We start from the raw sequence: 16933 nt of genomic DNA, 5'->3' as shown, positions 1-16933 counted from the left end.
GCATCAGCCCTAGGATTGTGTTAGGGTTAGGGTTAGGGTTAGCATCAGCTGTAGTATAGTGTTAGGGTTAGGGTTAGGGTTAGCATCAGCCCTAGGATAGTGTTAGGTTTAGGGTTAGCAAAGCCCTAAGATAGTGTTAGGGTTAGGGTTAGCCTCAGCCCTAGGGTACTGTTTGAGTTAGGGTTAGGGTTAGAATCAGCCCTAGGTTAGTGTTAGGGTTAGGGTTAGGTTTAGCATCAGCCCTATGATAGTGTTAGGCTTAGGGTTAGCATCAGCCCTAGGATAGTGTTAGGGTTAGGGTTAGGGTTAGCATCAGCCCTAGGATTGTGTTAGGGTTATGGATAGCATCAGCCCTATTATAGTCTTAGGGTTAGGATTAGGGTTAGAATCAGCCCTAGGATAGTGTTAGGGTTAGGGTTAGGGTTAGCATCAGCCCTAGAATAGTGTTAGGGTTAGGGTTAGCATCAGCCGTAGGATAGTGTTAGGGTTAGGGTTAGGGTTGTCATCAGGCCTAGGATAGTGTTAGTGTTAGGGTAATCATCAGGCCTAGCATAGTGTTAGATTTAGGGTTAGGGTTAGCATCAACCCTAGGGTAGTGTTAGGGTTAGGGTTAGCATAAGCCCTAGGATAGTGTTAGGGTTAGGGTTAGGGTAAGCATCAGCCCTAGGATAGTGTTAGGGTTAAGGTTAGCATCAGCCCTAGGATAGTGTTAGGTTTAGGGTTAGGGTTAGGACCAGGCTTAGGATAGTGTTATTGTTAGGGTTAGCATCAGCCTTAGGATAGTGTTAGGGTTAGGGTTAGGGTTAGCATCAGCCCTAGGATAGTGTTAGGGTTAGGGTTATGTTATGCTTAGCATCAGCCCTAGGATAGTGTTAGGGTTAGGGTTAGGGTTAGCATCAGCCCTAGGATAGTGTTAGGGTTATGGGTAGCATCAGCCCTAGGAGAATGTTAGGGTTAGGGTTAGGGTTATCATCAGCCCTAGGATAGTGTTAGAGTTAGGGTTAGCATCAGACCTAGGATAGTGTTAGTGTTAGGGTTAGTGTTAGCATCAGCCCTAGGATAGTGTTAGGGTTAGGGTTAGGGTTAGCATCAGCCCTGGGAGAGTGTTAGGTTTAGGGTTAGCATCAGCCCTAGGACAGTGTTAGGGTTAGGGTTAGGGTTATCATCAGGCCTAGGATAGTGTTAGTGTTAGGGTTAGCATCAGGCGTAGGATAGTGTTAGAGTTAGGGTTAGGGTTAGCATCAGCCCTAGGATAGTGATATGGTTAGGGTTAGCATCAGCCCTAGGATAGTGTTAGGGTTAGTGTTAGGGTAAGCATCAGCCCTAGGATAGTGTTAGGGTTAGGGTTTGCATCAGCCCTAGGATAGTGTTAGGGATAGGGTTAGGGTTAGCATCAGCCCTAGGATAGTGTTAGGGTTAGTGTTAGCATCAGACCTAGGATAGTGTTAGTGTTAGGGTTAGGGTTAGCACCAGCCCTAGGATAGTGTTAGGGATAGGGTTAGGGTGAGCTTCAGCCCTAGGATAGTGTTAGGGTTAGGGTTAGGTTTACCATCAGCCCTAGGATAGTGTTAGGGTTAGGGTTAGCATCATCCCTAGGATAGTGTTAGGGTTAGGGTTAGGGTTATCATCAGCCTAGGATAGTGTTAGGGTTATGGTTAGCATCAGCTCTAGGATAGTGTTAGGGTTATGGTTAGGGTTAGCATCAGCCCTAGGATAGTGTTAGGGTTACGGTTAGGGTTATCATCAGGCCTAGGATAATGTTAACGTTAGGGTTAGCATCAGCCCTAGGATAGTTTGAGGGCAGGGTTAGCATCAGACCTAGGATAGTGTTAGGGTGAGTGTTAGGGTTAGCATCAGCCTAGGATAGTGTTAGGATTAGGGTTAGCATCAACCCTAGGATAGTGTTAGGGTTAAGGTTAGGGTTATCATCAGCCCTAGGATAGTGCTAGCGTCAGGGTTACTGTTAGCATCAGCCCTAGTATAGTATTAGGGTTAGGGTTATGGTTAGGGTTAGCATCAGCTCTAGGATAGTGTTAGGTTTAGGGTTAGGGTTAGCATCATCCCTAGGATAGTGTTCGGGTTAGGGTTAGCATCAGCCCTAGGATAGTGTTAGGGTTAGGGTTGGCATCAGACCTAGGATAGTGTTAGGGTTCGGGTTAGGGTTAGCATCAGCCCTAGGATGGTGTTATGGTTAGGGTTAGGGTTAACATCAGGCCTAGGAGAGTGTTAGGGTTAGTGTTAGCATCAGCCCTAGGATAGTGTTAGGGTTAGGGATAGCAACAGCCGTAGGATAGTGTTAGGGTTAGTGTTAGGGTTATCATCAGGCCTAGGATAATGTTAAGGATAGGGTTAGCATCAGCCCTAGGATAGTGTGAGTGCTAGGGTTAGCAACAGACCTATGAAAGTGTTAGGGTGAGGGTTAGGGTTAGGATCAGCCTAGGATAGTGTTAGGATTAGGGTTAGCATCAACCCTAGGATAGTGTTAGGGTTAAGGTTAGGGTTAGCATCAGCCCTAGGATAGTGCTAGCGTCACGGTTACGGTTAGCATCAGCCCTAGTATAGTATTAGGGTTATTGTTATGGTTAGGGTTAGCATCAGCTCTAGGATAGTTTTAGGTTTAGGGTTAGGGTTAGCATCAGCCCTAGGATTGTGTTAGGGTTAGGGTTAGGGTTAGCATCAGCCGTAGTATAGCGTTAGGGTTAGGGTTAGGGTTAGCATCAGCCCTAGGATAGTGTTAGGTTTAGGGTTAGCAAAGCCCTATGATAGTGTTAGGGTTAGGGTTAGCCTTAGCCATAGGATACTGTTTGAGTTAGGGTTAGGGTTAGAATCAGCCCTAGGATAGTGTTAGGGTTAGGGTTAGGTTTACCATCAGCCCTATGATAGTGTTAGGCTTAGGGTTAGCATCAGCCCTAGGATAGTGTTAGGGTTAGGGCTAGGGTTAGCATCAGCACTAGGATTGTGTTAGGGTTATGGATAGCATCAGCCCTATTATAGTCTTAGGGTTAGGATTAGGGTTAGCATCAGCCCTAGGATAGTGTTAGGGTTAGGGTTAGGGTTAGCATCAGCCCTAGAATAGTGTTAGGGTTAGGGTTAGCATCAGCCGTAGGATAGTGTTAGGGTTAGGGTTAGGGTTGTCATCAGGCCTAAGATAGTGTTAGTGTTAGGGTAATCATCAGGCCTAGCATAGAGTTAGATTTAGGGTTAGGGTTAGCATCAGCCCTAGGATAGTGTTAGGGTTAGGGTTAGCATAAGCCCTAGGATAGTGTTAGGGTTAGGGTTAGGGTAAGCATTAGCCATAGGATAGTGTTAGGGTTAGGCTTAGCATCAGCCCTAGGATAGTGTTAGGGTTAGGGTTAGGATTAGCATCAGCCCTAGGATGGTGTTTGGGTTAGGGTTAGGGTTAGCATCAGCCGTAGGATAGTGTTAGGGTTAGGGTTAGGGTTAGCATCAGCCCTAGTATAGTGTTAGGTTTATTATTAGCAGCAGCCCTAGGATAGTGTTGGGGTAAGGGTTAGGGTTAGCACCAGGCTTATGATAGTGTTATTGTTAGGGTTAGCATCAGCCTTAGCATAGTGTTAGGGTTAGGGTTAGGGTTAGCATCAGCCCTAGGATAGTGTTAGGGTTAGGGTTAGGTTATGGTTAGCATCAGCCCTAGGATAGTGTTAGGGTTAGGGTTAGGGTTAGCATCAGCCCTAGGATAGTGTTAGAGTTATGGTTAGCATCAGCCCTAGGATAGTGTTAGGGTTAGGGTTAGGGTTAGCATCAGCCCTAGGATAGTGTTAGGGATAGGGTAAGGGTTATCATCAGGCCTAGGATAATGTTAAGGTTAGGGTTAGCATCAGCCCTAGGATAGTGTGAGGGCTAGGGTTAGCATCAGACCTATGATAGTGTTAGGGTGAGGGTTAGGGTTAGCATCAGCCTAGGATAGTGTTAGGATTAGGGTCAGCATCAACCCTAGGATAGTGTTAGGGTTAAGGTTAGGGTTAGCATCAGCCCTAGGATAGTGCTAGCGTCAGGTTTTCGGTTAGCATCAGCCCTAGTATAGTATTAGGGTTACGGTTATGGTTAGCGTTAGCATCAGCTCTAGGATAGTGTTAGGTTTAGGGTTAGGGTTAGCATCAGCCCTAGGATATTGATAGGGTTAGGGTTAGGGTTAGCATCAGCCCTAGGATAGTGTGAGGGTTAGGGTTAGGGTTAGCATCAGCCCAGGGATAGTGTTAGGTTTAGGGTTAGCATCAGCCGTAGGATAGTGTTAGGGTTAGGGATAGGGTTGTCATCAGGCCTAAGATAGTGTTAGTGTTAGGGTTATCATCAGGCCTAGGATAGTGTTAGATTTAGGTTTAGGGTTGTCATCAGGCCTAGGATAGTGTTAGTGTTAGGGTTATCATCAGGCCTAGGATAGTGTTAGATTTAGGGTTAGGGTTAGCATCAGCCCTAGGATAGTGTTAGGGTTAGGGTTAGCATAAGCCCTAGGATAGTGTTAGGGTTAGGGTTAGGGTAAGCATCAGCCCTAGGATAGTGTTAGAGTTAGGGTTAGCATCAGCCCTAGGATAGTGTTAGGGTTAGGGTTAGGGTTAGCATCAGACCTAAGATAGTGTAAGGGTTACGGTTAGGGTTAGCATCAGCCGTAGGATAGTGTTAGGGTTAGGGTTAGGGTTAGCATCAGCCCTAGTATAGTGTTAGGTTTAGGATTAGCATCACCCCTAGGATAGTGTTGGGGTAAGGGTTAGGGTTAGCACCAGGCTTAGGATAGTGTTATTGTTAGGGTTAGCATCAGCCGTAGGATAGTGTTATGGTTATGGTTAGGGTTAGCATCAGCCCTAGGATAGTGTTAGGGTTAGGGTTAGGTTATGGTTAGCATCAGCCCTAGGATAGTGTTAGGGTTAGGGTTAGGGTTAGAATCAGCCCTAGGATAGTGTTAGGGTTATGGTTAGCATCAGCCCTAGGATAGTGTTAGGGTTAGGGTTAGGGTTAGCATCAGCCCTAGGATAGTGTTAGGGTTAGGGTTAGGGTAAGCATCAGCCCTAGGATAGTGTTAGGGTTAGGGTTAGCATCAGTCCTAGGATAGTGTTAGGGTTAGGGTTAGAGTTAGCATCAGACCTAGGATAGTGTAAGGGTTAGGGTTAGCATCAGACCTAGGATAGTGTTAGGGTTAGGGTTAGGGTTAGCATCAGCCCTAGGATGGTGTTATGGTTAGGGTTAGGGTTATCATCAGGCCTAGGATAGTGTTAGTGTTAGGGTTAGCATCAGCCCTAGGATAGTGTTAGGGTTAGGGATAGCATCAGCCCTAGGATAGTGTTAGGTTTAGGGTTACGGTTAGCATCAGCCCTAGGAAAGTGTTAGGGTTAGGTTTAGCTTTAGCCCTTGGATACTGTTAGGGTTAGGTTTAGGGTTATCATCCGGCCTAGGATAGTGTTAGGGTTAGAATTAGCATCAGCCCTAGATTACTGTTAGGGTTAGGGTTAGGGTTAGCATCAGCCTAGGATAGTGTTAGTTTTAGGGTTAGGGTTAGCATCAGCCCTAGGATAGTGTTAGGGTTAGGGTTAGCATAAGCCCTAGGATAGTGTTAGTGTTAGGGTTAGGGTAAGCATCAGCCCTAGCATAGTGTTAGGTTTAGGGTTAGCATGAACCCTAGGATAGTGTTAGGGTTATGGTTAGGGTTAGCATCAGCCCTAGGATAGTCCTAGCGTCAGGGTTACGGTTAGCATCAGCCCTAGTATAGTATTAGGGTTAGAGTTATGGTTAGGGTTAGCATCAGCTCTAGGATAGTGTTAGGTTTAGGGTTAGGGTTAGCATCAGCCCTAGGATAGTGTTAGGGTTAGGGTTAGGGTTAGCATCAGCCGTAGGATAGTGTTAGTTTTAGGGTTAGGGTTAGCATCAACCCTAGGATAGTGTTAGGTTTAGGGTTAGCATCAGCCCTACGATAGTGTTAGGGTTAGGGTTAGGGTTAGCACCAGGCTGCTGATAGTGTTAGTGTTAGAGTTAGCATCAGCCCTAGGATAGTGTTAGGGTTAGGGCTAGCATCAGACCTAGGATAGTGTTAGGGTTAGGGTTAGGGTTAGCATCAGCCCTAGGATAGTGTTAGGGTTAGGGTTAGCATCAGCCCTTGGATAGTGTTAGGGTTAGGGTTAGCATCAGCCGTAGGATAGTGTTAGGGTTAGGGTTAGGGTTGTCATCAGGCCTAGGATAGTGTTAGTGTTAGGGTAATCACCAGGCCTATCATAGTGTTAGTGTTAGGGTTAGCATCAACTCTAGGATAGTGTTAGGGTTAGGGTTAGCATAAGCCCTAGGATAGTGTTAGGGTTAGAGTTAGGGTAAGCATCAGCCCTAGGATAGTGTTAGGGTTAGGGTTAGCATCAGCCCTAGGATAGTGTTAGGGTTAGGGTTAGGGTTAGCATCAGACCTAGGATAGTGTAAGTGTTAGGGTTAGCATCAGACCTAGGATAGTGTTAGGGTTAGGGTTAGGGTTAGCATCAGCCCTAGGATGGTGTTAGGGTCAGGGTTAGGGTTAGCATCAGCCGTAGGATAGTGTTAGGGTTTGTGTTAGGGTTAGCACCAAGCTTAGGATAATGTTACTGTTAGGGTTAGCATCAGCATTAGGATAGTGTTAAGGTTAGGGTTAGGGTTAGCATCAGCCCCAGGATAGTGTTAGGGTTAGGGTTAGGTTATGGTTAGCATCAGCCCTAGGATAGTGTTAGGGTTAGGGTTAGGGTTAGCATCAGCCCTAGGATAGTGTTAGGGTTATGGTTAGCATCAGCCCTAGGATAGTGTTATGGTTAGGGATAGGGTTAGCATCAGCCCTAGGATAGTGTTAGGGTTAGGGTTAGCATCAGCCCTAGGATAGTGTTAGGGTTAGGGTTAGGGTTAGCATCAGCCCTAGGATAGTGTTAGGGTTAGGGTTAGGGTAAGCATCATCCCTAGGATAGTGTTAGGGTTAAGGTTAGCATCAGCCCTAGGATAGTGTTAGGGTTAGGGTTAGGGTTAGCATCTGACCTAGGATAGTGTAAGTGTTAGTGTTAGCATCAGACCTAGGATAGTGTTAGGGTTAGGGTTAGGGTTAGCATCAGCCCTAGGATGGTGTTATGGTTAGGGTTAGGGTTATCATCAGGCCTAGGATAGTGTTAGTGTTAGGGTTAGCATCAGCCCTAGGATAGTGTTAGGGTTAGGGTTAGGGTTAGCATCAGCCCTAGGATAGTGTTAGGGTTATGGTTAGCATCAGCCCTAGGATAGTGTTAAGGTTAGGGTTAGGGTTAGCATCAGCCCTAGGATAGTGTTAGGGTTATGGTTAGCATCAGCTCTAGGATAGTGTTAGGGTTAGGGTTACGGTTAGCATCAGCCCTAGGAAAGTGTTAGGGTTAGGTTTAGCATCAGCCCTTGGATAGTGTTAGGGTTAGGGTTAGGGTTATCATCCGGCTTAGGATAGTGTTAGTGTTAGGAATAGCATCAGCCCTAGATTACTGTTAGGGTTAGGGTTAGGGTTAGCATCAGCCCTAGGATAGTGTTAGTTTTAGGGTTAGGGTTAGCATCAGCCCTAGGATAGTGTTAGTGTTAGGGTTAGGGTAAGCATCAGCCCTAGGATAGTGTTAGGGTTAGGGTTAGCATAAGCCCTAGGATAGTGTTAGGGTGAGGGTTAGGGTTAGCATCAGCCTAGGATAGTGTTAAGATTAGGGTTAGCATCAACCCTAGGATAGTGTTAGGGTTAAGGTTAGGGTTAGCATCAGCCCTAGGATAGTGCTAGCGTCAGGGTTACGGTTAGCATCAGCCCTAGTATAATATTAGGGTTATTGTTATGGTTAGGGTTAGCATCAGCTCTAGGATAGTGTTAGGTTTAGGGTTAGAGTTAGCATCAGCCCTAGGATTGTGTTAGGGTTAGGGTTAGGGTTAGCATCATCCGTAGTATAGTGTTAGGGTTAGGGTTAGGGTTAGCATCAGCCCTAGGATAATATTAGGTTTAGGGTTAGCAAAGCCCTAGGATAGTGTTAGGGTTAGTGTTAGCCTCAGCCCTAGGATACTGTTTGAGTTAGGGTTAGGGTTAGAATCTGCCTTAGGATAGTGTTAGGGTTAGGGTTAGGGTTAGCATCAGCCGTAGGATAGTGTTAGTGTTAGGGTTAGGGTTAGCATCAGCCCTAGGATAGTGTTAGGGTTAGGGTTAGCATCAGCCTTAGGATAGTGTTAGGATTAGGGTTAGGGTTAGCACCAGGCCTAGGATAGTGTTAGTGTTAGAGTTAGCATCAGCCTTAGGATAGTGTTAGGGTTAGGGTTAGGGTTAGCATCAGCCCTATGATAGTGTTAGGGTTAGGGTCATGGTTAGCATCAGCCCTAGGATAGTGTTAGGGTTAGGGTTAGCCTCAGCCCTAGGATAGTGTATGAGTTAGGGTTAGGGTTACAATCAGCCCTAGGATAGTGTTAGGGTTAGGGTTAGGGTTAGCATCAGCCCTAGGATAGTGTTAGGGTTAGGGTTAGGGTTAGCTTCAGCCCTAGGATAGTGTTAGGGTTAGGGTTAGGTTTAGCATCAGCCCTAGGGTAGTGTTAGGGTTAGGGTTAGCATCAGCCCTAGGATAGTGTTAGGGTTAGGGTTAGGGTTATCATTAGGCCTAGGATAGTGTTAGGGTTAGGGTTAGCATCAACTCTAGGATAGTGTTAGGGTTAGAGTTAGGGTTAGCATCAGCCCTAGGATAGTGTTAGGGTTAGGGTTAGGGTTATCATCAGGCCTAGGATAATGTTAAGGTTATTGTTAGCATCAGCCCTAGGATAGTGTGAGGGCTAGGGTTAGCATCAGACCTATGATAGTGTTGGGGTGAGGGTTAGGGTTAGCATCAGCCTAGGATAGTGTTAGGATTAGGGTTAGCATCAGCCCTAGTATAGTATTAGGGTTACGGTTAGGGTTAGGGATAGCATGAGCTCTAGGATAGTGTTAGGTTTAGGGTTAGGGTTAGCATCAGCCCTAGGATATTGATAGGGTTAGGGTTAGGGTTAGCATCAGCCGTAGGATAGTGTTAGGGTTACGGTTATGGTTAGCATCAGCCCTAAGATAGTGTTAGGTTTAGGGTTAGCAACAGCCCTAGGATAGTGTTAGGTTTAGGGTTAGCCTCAGCCCTAGGATAGTGTTTGTGTTAGGGTTAGGGTTAGAATCAGCCGTAGGATAGTGTTAGGGTTAGGGTTAAGGTTAGCATCAGCCCTATGATAGTGTTAGGGTTAGGGTTAGCATCAGCCCTTAGGATAGTGTTAGGGTTAGGGTTAGGGTTAGCATCAGCCCTAGGATTGTGTTAGGGTTATGGATAGCATCAGCCCTAGGATAGTCTTAGGGTTAGGATTAGGGTTAGCATCAGCCCTAGGATAGTGTTAGGGTTAGGGTTAGGGTTAGCATCAGCCCTCGAATAGTGTTAGGGTTAGGGTTAGCATCAGCCGTAGGATAGCGTTAGGGTTAGGGATAGGGTTGTCATCAGGCCTAGGATAGTGTTAGTGTTAGGGTTATCATCAGGCCTAGGATAGTGTTAGATTTAGGTTTAGGGTTGTCATCAGGCCTAGGATAATGTTAGTGTTAGGGTTATCATCAGGCCTAGGATAGTGTTAGATTTAGGGTTAGGGTTAGCATCAGCCCTAGGATAGTGTTAGGGTTAGGGTTAGCATCAGCCCTAGGATAGTGTTAGGGTTAGGGTTAGCATCAGCCCTAGGATAGTGTTAGGGTTAGAGTTAGGGTTAGCATCAGACCTAGGATAGTGTAAGAGTTAGGGTTAGAGTTAGCATCAGCCGTAGGATAGTGTTAGGGTTAGGGTTAGGGTTAGCATCAGCCCTAGTATAGTGTTAGGTTTAGGATTAGCATCAGCCCTTGGATAGTGTTGTGGTAAGGGTTAGGGTTAGCACCAGGCTTAGGATAGTGTTATTCTTAGGGTTAGCATCAGCCGTAGGATAGTGTTAGGGTTATGGTCAGGGTTAGCATCAGCCCTTGGATAGTGTTAGGGTTAGGGTTAGGTTATGGTTAGCATCAGCCCTAGGAGAGTGTTATGGTTAGTGTTAGGGTTAGCATCAGCCCTAGGATAGTGTTTGAGTTAGGGTTATCATCAGCCCTAGGATAGTGTTACGGTTAGGGTTAGGGTTAGCATCAGCCCTAGGATAGTGTTAGGGTTAGGGTTAGGGTAAGCATCAGCCCTAGGATAGCGTTAGGGTTAGGGTTAGCATCAGCCCTAGGATAGTGTTAGGGTTAGGGTTAGGGTTAGCATCAGACCTAGGACAGTGTAAGTGTTAGGGTTAGCATCAGACCTATGATAGTGTTAGGGTTAGGGTTAGGGTTAGCATCAGCCCTAGGATGGTGTTAGGGTTAGGGTTAGGGTTAGCATCAGCCGTAGGATAGTGTTAGGGTTAGGGTTAGGGTTAGCATCAGCCCTAGGAAAGTGTTAGGTTTAGGGTTAGCATCAGCCCTTGGATAGTGTTAGGGTTAGGGTTAGGGTTATCATCTGGCCTAGGATAGTGTTAGGGTTAGGATTAGCGTCAGCCCTAGATTACTGTTAGGGTTAGGGTTAGGGTTAGCATCAGCCCTAGAATAGTGTTAGTGTTAGGGTTAGGGTTAGCATCAGCCCGAGGATAGTGTTAGTGTTAGGGTGAGCATCAGACCTAGGATAGTGTTAGGGTCAGAGTTAGAGTTAGCTTCAGCCCTAGGATGGTGTTACGGTTAGGGTTAGGGTTATTATCAGGCCTAGGACAGAGTTAGGGTTAGGGTTAGCATCAGCCCTAGGATAGAGTTAGGGTTAGGGATAGCATCAGCCCTAGGATAGTGTCAGGGTTAGGGTTAGGGTTAGCATCAGCCCTAGGATAGTGTTAGGGTTAGGGTTAGGGTTAGCACCAGGCCTAGGATAGTGTTAGTGTTAGAGTTATCATCAGCCTTAGGATAGTGTTAGGGTTAGGGTTAGGGTTAGCATCAGCCCTATGATAGTGTTAGGGTTAGGGTTATGGTTAGCATCAACCCTAGGATAGTGTTAGGGTTAGGGTTAGCCTCAGCCCTAGGATAGTGTATGAGTTAGGGTTAGGGTTACAATCAGCCCTAGGATAGTGTTAGGGTTAGGGTTAGGGTTAGCATCAGCCCTAGGATAGTGTCAGGGCTAGGGTTAGCATCAGACCTAGGATAGTGTTAGGGTGAGGGTTAGCGTTAGCATCAGTCTAGGATAGTGTTAGGATTAGGGTTAGCATCAACCCTAGGATAGTGTTAGGGTTAAGGTTAGGGTTAGCATCAGCCCTAGGATACTGCTAGCGTCAGGGTTACGTTTAGCATCAGCCGTAGTATAGTATTAGGGTTAGGGTTATGGTTAGGGTTAGCATCATCTCTTGGATAGTGTTAGGTTTAGGGTTAGGGTTAGCAACAGCCCTAGGATAGTGTTAGGGTTAGTGTTAGCCTCAGCCCTAGGATAGTGTTTGAGTTAGGGTTAGGGTTAGAATCAGCCCTAGGATAGTGTTATGGTTAGGGTTAGGGTTAGCATCAGCCCTATGATAGTGTTAGGGTTAGGGTTAGCATCAGCCCTAGGATAGTGTTAGGGTTAGGGTTAGGGTAAGCATCAGCCCTAGGATAGTGTTAGGGTTAGGGTAAGCATCAGCCCTAGGATAGTGTTAGGGTTAGGGTTAGGGTTAGCATCAGCCCCAGGATAGTGTTAAGGTTAGGGTTAGCATCAGACCTAGGATAGTGTTAGGGTTAGGGTTAGGGTTAGCATCAGCCCTAGGATAGTGTTAGGGTTAGGGTTAGCATCAGCCCTTGGATAGTGTTACGGTTAGGGTTAGGGTTATCATCAGGCCTAGGATAGTGTTAGGGTTAGGGTTAGCATCAGCCCTAGGATAGTGTTAGGGTTAGGGTTAGGGTTAGCATCAGCCCTAGGATAGTGTTACGGTTAGGGTTAGGGATAGCTTCAGCCCTAGGATAGTGTTAGGGTTAGGGTTAGGTTTAGCATTAGCCCTAGGATAGTGTTAGGGTTAGGGTTAGCATCAGCACTAGGATAGTGTTAGGGTTAGGGTTAGGGTTATCATGAGGCCTAGGATAGTGTTAGGGTTACGGTTAGCATCAACTCTAGGATAGTGTTAGGGTTAGGGTTACGGTTAGCATCAGCCCTAGGATAGTGTTAGGGTTAGGGTTAGGGTTATCATCAGGCCTAGGATAATGTTAAGGTTAGGGTTAGCATCAGCCCTATGATAGTGTGAGGGCTAGGGTTAGCATCAGACCTATGATAGTGTTAGGGTGAGGGTTAGGGTTAGCATCAGCCTAGGATAGTGTTAGGATTAGGGTTAGGATCAACCCTAGGATAGTGTTAGGGTTAAGGTTAGGGTTACCATCAGCCCTAGGATAGTGCTAGCGTCAGGGTTACGGTTAGCATCAGCCCTAGTATAGTATTAGGGTTACAGTTATGGTTAGGGTTAGCATCAGCTCTAGGATAGTGTTAGGTTTAGCGTTAGGGTTAGCATCAGCCTAGGATAGTGTTAGGATTAGGGTTAGCATCAACCCTAGGATAGTGTTAGGGTTAAGGTTAGGGTTAGCATCAGCCCTAGGATAGTGCTAGCGTCAGGGTTACGTTTAGCATCAGCCCTAGTATAGTATTAGGGTTACAGTTATGGTTAGGGTTAGCATCAGCTCTAGGATAGTGTTAGGTTTAGGGTTAGGGTTAGCATCAGCCCTAGGATATTGATAGGGTTAGGGTTAGGGTTAGCATCAACCGTAGGATAGTGTTAGGGTTAGGGTTAGGGTAAGCATCAGCCCTAGGATAGTGTTAGGGTTAGGGTTATGGTTAGCATCAGACCTAGGATAGTGTAAGTGTTAGGGTTAGCATCAGACCTATGATAGTGTTAGGGTTAGGGTTAGGGTTAGCATCAGCCCTAGGATGGTGTTAGGGGTAGGGTTAGGGTTAGCATCAGCCGTAGGATAGTGTTAGGGTTAGGGTTAGTGTTAGCATCAGCCCTAGTATAGTGTTAGGTTTATTATTAGCATCAGCCCTGGGATAGTGTTGGGGTAAGGGTTAGGGTTAGCACCAGGGTTAGGATAGTGTTATTGTTAGGGTTAGCATCAGCCATAGGATAGTGTTAGGGTTAGGGTTAGGGTTAGCATCAGCCCTAGGATAGTGTTAGGGTTAGGGTTAGGTTATGGTTAGCATCAGCCCTAGGATAGTGTTAGGGTTAGGGTTAGGGTTAGCATCAACCCTAGGATAGTGTTAGGGTTATGGTTAGCATGAGCCCTAGGATAGTGTTAGGGTTAGGGTTATGGTTAGCATCAGCCCTAGGATAGTGTTAAGGTTAGGGTTAGCATCAGCCCTAGGATAGTGTTAGGGTTAGGGTTAGGGTTAGCATCAGCCCTAGGCTAGTGTCAGGGTTAGGGTTAGGGTAAGCATCAGCCCTAGGATAGTGTTAGGGTTAGGGTTAGCATCAGCCCTAGGATAGTGTTAGGGTTAGGGTTAGGGTTAGCATCAGACCTAGGATAGTGTAAGTGTTAGGGTTAGCATCAGACCTAGGATAGTGTTAGGGTTAGGGTTAGGGTTAGCATCAGCCCTAGGATGGTGTTATGGTTAGGGTTAGGGTTATCATCAGGCCTAGGATAGTGTTAGTGTTAGGGTTAGCATCAGCACTAGGATAGTGTTAGGGTTAGGGATAGCATCAGCCCTTGGATAGTGTTAGGGTTAGGTTTAGGGTTATCATCAGGCCTAGGATAGTGTTAGGGTTAGGATTAGCATCAGCCCTAGATTACTGTTAGGGTTAGGGTTAGGGTTAGCATCAGCCCTAGGATAGTGTTAGTGTTAGGGTTAGGGTTAGCATCAGCCCGAGGATAGTGTTAGGGTCAGAGTTAGGGTTAGCTTCAGCCCTAGGATGGTGTTAGGGTTAGGGTTAGGGTCATCATCAGGCCTAGGATAGAGTTAGGGTTAGGGTTAGCATCAGCCCTAGGATAGAGTTAGGGTTAGGGATAGCATCAGCCCTAGGATAGTGTTAGGGTTAGGGTTAGCCTCACCCCTAGGATAGTGTATGAGTTAGGGTTAGGGTTACAATCAGCCCTAGGATAGTGTTAGGGTTAGAGTTAGGGTTAGCTGCAGCCCTAGGATAGTGTGAGGGCTAGGGTTAGCATCAGACCTAGGATAGTGTTAGGGTGAGGGTTAGCGTTAGCATCAGCCTAGGATAGTGTTAGGATTAGGGTTAGCATCAACCCTAGGATACTGTTAGGGTTAAGGTTACGGTTAGCATCAGCCCTAGGATAGTGCTAGCGTCAGGGTTACGTTTAGCATCAGCCCTACTATAGTATTAGGGTTAGGGTTATGGTTAGGGTTAGCATCAGCTCTAGGATAGTGTTAGGTTTAGGGTTAGGGTTAGAAACAGCCCTAGGATAGTGTTAGGGTTAGTGTTAGCCTCAGCCCTAGGATAGTGTTTGAGTTAGGGTTAGGGTTAGAATCAGCCCTAGGATAGTGTTAGGGTTAGGGTTAGGGTTAGCATCAGCCCTATGATATTGTTAGGGTTAGGGTTAGCATCAGCCCTAGGATAGTGTTAGGGTTAGGGTTAGTGTAAGCATCAGCCCTAGGATAGTGTTAGGGTTAGGGTTAGCATCAGCCCTAGGATAGTGTTAGGGTTAGGGTTAGGGTTAGCATCAGCCCTAGGATAGTGTTAGGGTTAGGGTTAGCATCAGACCTAGGATAGTGGTAGGGTTAGGGTTAGGGTTAGCATCAGCCCTAGGATAGTGTTAGGGTTAGGGTTAGCATCAGCCCTTGGATAGTGTTACGGTTAGGGTTAGGGTTATCATCAGGCCTAGGATAGTGTTAGGGTTAGGGTTAGCATCAACCCTAGGATAGTGTTAGGGTTAAGGATAGGGTTAGCATCAGCCCTAGGATAGTGCTAGCGTCAGGGTTACGGTTAGCATCAGCCCTACTATAGTATTAGGGTTAGGGTTATGGTTAGGGTTAGCATCAGCTCTAGGATAGTGTTAGGTTTAGGGTTAGGGTTAGCATCATCCCTAGGATAGTGTTAGGGTTAAGGTTAGCATCAGCCCTAGGATAGTGTTAGGGTTAGGGTTAGCATCAGCCCTAGGATAGTGTTAGGGTTAGGGTTAGGGTAAGCATCAGCCCTAGGATAGTGTTAGGGTTAGGGTTAGCATCAGCCCTAGGATAGTGTTAGGGTTAGGGTTAGCATCAGCCCTAGGATAGTGTTAGGGTCAGGGTTAGGGTTAGCATCAGCCCTAGGATAGTGTTAGTGTTAGGGTTAGCATCAGTCCTAGGATAGTGTTAGGGTTAGGGTTAGGGTTAGCATCAGCCCTAGGATGGTGTTATGGTTAGGGTTAGGGTTATCATCAGGCTTAGGAGAGTGTTAGGGTTAGTGTTAGCATCAGCCCTAGGATAGTGTTAGGGTTAGTGATAGCAACAGCCGTAGGATAGTGTTAGGGTTAGGGTTAGTGTTAGGGTTATCATCAGGCCTAGGATAATGTTAAGGTTAGGGTTAGCATCAGCCCTAGGATAGTGTGAGTGCTAGGGTTAGCATCAGACCTATGACAGTGTTAGGGTGAGGGTTATGGTTAGCATCAGCCTAGGATAGTGTTAGGATTAAGGTTAGCATCAACACTAGGATAGTGTTAGGGTTAAAGTTAGGGTAAGCATCAGCCCTAGGATAGTGCTAGCGTCAGGGTTACGGTTAGCATCAGCCCTAGTATAGTATTAGGGTTATTGTTATGGTTAGGGTTAGCATCAGCTCTAGGATAGTGTTAGGTTTAGGGTTAGGGTTAGCATCAGCCCTAGGATTGTGTTAGGGTTAGGGTTAGGGTTAGCATCAGCTGTAGTATAGTGTTAGGGTTAGGGTTAGGGTTAGCATCAGCCCTAGGATAGTGTTAGGTTTAGGGTTAGCAAAGCCCTAAGATAGTGTTAGGGTTAGGGTTAGCCTCAGCCCTAGGGTACTGTTTGAGTTAGGGTTAGGGTTAGAATCAGCCCTAGGTTAGTGTTAGGGTTAGGGTTAGGTTTAGCATCAGCCCTATGATAGTGTTAGGCTTAGGGTTAGCATCAGCCCTAGGATAGTGTTAGGGTTAGGGTTAGGGTTAGCATCAGCCCTAGGATTGTGTTAGGGTTATGGATAGCATCAGCCCTATTATAGTCTTAGGGTTAGGATTAGGGTTAGCATCAGCCCTAGGATAGTGTTAGGGTTAGGGTTAGGGTTAGCATCAGCCCTAGAATAGTGTTAGGGTTAGGGTTAGCATCAGCCGTAGGATAGTGTTAGGGTTAGGGTTAGGGTTGTCATCAGGCCTAGGATAGTGTTAGTGTTAGGGTAATCATCAGGCCTAGCATAGTGTTAGATTTAGGGTTAGGGTTAGCATCAACCCTAGGGTAGTGTTAGGGTTAGGGTTAGCATAAGCCCTAGGATAGTGTTAGGGTTAGGGTTAGGGTAAGCATCAGCCCTAGGATAGTGTTAGGGTTAAGGTTAGCATCAGCCCTAGGATAGTGTTAGGTTTAGGGTTAGGGTTAGGACCAGGCTTAGGATAGTGTTATTGTTAGGGTTAGCATCAGCCTTAGGATAGTGTTAGGGTTAGGGTTAGGGTTAGCATCAGCCCTAGGATAGTGTTAGGGTTAGGGTTATGTTATGGTTAGCATCAGCCCTAGGATAGTGTTAGGGTTAGGGTTAGGGTTAGCATCAGCCCTAGGATAGTGTTAGGGTTATGGGTAGCATCAGCCCTAGGAGAATGTTAGGGTTAGGGTTAGGGTTATCATCAGCCCTAGGATAGTGTTAGAGTTAGGGTTAGCATCAGACCTAGGATAGTGTTAGTGTTAGGGTTAGTGTTAGCATCAGCCCTAGGATAGTGTTAGGGTTAGGGTTAGGGTTAGCATCAGCCCTGGGAGAGTGTTAGGTTTAGGGTTAGCTTCAGCCCTAGGACAGTGTTAGGGTTAGGGTTAGGGTTATCATCAGGCCTAGGATAGTGTTAGTGTTAGGGTTAGCATCAGGCGTAGGA

The sequence above is a fragment of the Lemur catta genome, chromosome 11, assembly GCF_020740605.2.
Source record: "Lemur catta isolate mLemCat1 chromosome 11, mLemCat1.pri, whole genome shotgun sequence".
In the NCBI taxonomy this organism is placed as follows: domain Eukaryota; kingdom Metazoa; phylum Chordata; class Mammalia; order Primates; family Lemuridae; genus Lemur; species Lemur catta.
This window is presented reverse-complemented; position numbering follows the sequence as displayed.